This window comes from Capricornis sumatraensis, chromosome 2, assembly GCF_032405125.1.
Source record: "Capricornis sumatraensis isolate serow.1 chromosome 2, serow.2, whole genome shotgun sequence".
Classification (NCBI taxonomy): Eukaryota; Metazoa; Chordata; class Mammalia; order Artiodactyla; family Bovidae; genus Capricornis; species Capricornis sumatraensis.
In genome coordinates this window covers 86,035,714-86,037,077 of record NC_091070.1, presented here as the reverse complement: position 1 = coordinate 86,037,077, position 1,364 = coordinate 86,035,714, and the positions used below count along the sequence as shown (strand labels likewise).

Genomic DNA, 1,364 nt, shown 5'->3' with positions numbered 1-1,364 from the left:
TGTGTAACTTTCTTCTGATTGGTTGGTGATAAGGTAACAGGGTGATGCTCCAGGAATCTTGTGCTCAACCTAAAGTTACTACCTTCCATCCGGGTGGGTGCCTTAGTTCCTGCAGAACTCAAAGATATTGTTATGTATATTTCTTGAGGAGGAACCAGGACCCTGCCCCTTCCTTGTCTTTGCATTCCCTCCCTTCCCTGATTAGCCTATCTGAACCTGCCCGCAGGAACTCTGGACTTCCCTGGTGGCTCAGAGGGTAAAGCATCTGCCTACCATGCGGGAGACCCAGGTTCGATCCCTGGGTTGGGAAGATCCTCTGGAGAAGAAAATGGCAACCCATTCCAGTACTCTTGCCTGGAAAATCTCATGGACGGAGGAGCGTTGTAGGCTACAGCCCACGGGGTCACAAAGAGTCGGACTCGACTGAGTGACTTCACTACTTAGGAACTCTGGGAAGATCATGGAAGCTAAATGAAGCCGATTTCCTACAAGCAAGAAATAGAGGACACAGAAAGGGTTTGTACCCGAGAGGATTACAGGGTCTTGCTTGGTTCATGGAAGCTAAATGAAGCCGATTTCCTACAAGCAAGAAATAGAGGACACAGAAAGGGTTTGTACCCGAGAGGATTACAGGGTCTTGCTTGGTTTCAATAACAAGAGATGATATTGTTTCTTAGCACAGTTATACCAGATACCTAAAAAGGTGACACCATGTATTTCTGGGACCATTCCTGCTTTTGACAAGATCACATAGAAATCCGCAAGCCTGAGTGATCTTGCCCTGGGACATATTTTGGTCATATGCTAGGAGATTCTAGTAATGTGCCAGAATCTTTTTCACTCTTATTTTTCAGGTTACATCTACTACAGTGTAATAATGATGTTAAATTGGCATTGTTGGTAAGATTTTAATAATGATATTGATGGTCAAATATGTTGGGAAATTGAGTTAAAAGCCTCCCCGTTTCCCACTGGCTTTTCCAAAGGCTAGGCATATTCATGTTGGAATATTGATGTGTATATTGTATAAATGTTACACCAAATGTAGCTGCTCAGATAGGATTGATTGTTTTGTTATGTGGGAACTATGACCAGAGATAGGGTGGAGTGGGATGGGAGTGGAGGTGAGGGGATGGGGGGTGGTGGCCAGTGTTTATAAGAAAGAAAGAATTTATCTGGTCTTTGTTCAGAGTTCCTGGCCCAGAGCTTCTAAAACCCTTGGAATTTCCCTAGAGATCAGAGTGTCTTTGTAATTCATGAGCTGTTGGATCACATCTGAGTTTATGCTAATAAGATGACTCAGGGTGAGCCTTTAGATAGCCTCAGGTTAGGGACTGGTTGAGCTTGTGATATTAGCCTGACCT

At 44.1% G+C, this 1,364-nt stretch overlaps 1 non-coding gene across 1 annotated transcript; it reads left to right on the top strand.

Annotated features, from left to right (window-relative positions):
* Positions 1-238: 238 nt before the first annotated feature.
* TRNAG-ACC (transfer RNA glycine (anticodon ACC)) lies at positions 239-310 on the top strand. Its single transcript has one exon. It is a non-coding gene; the product is annotated as a tRNA-Gly (tRNA).
* The last annotated feature ends 1,054 nt before the right edge of the window (positions 311-1,364 follow it).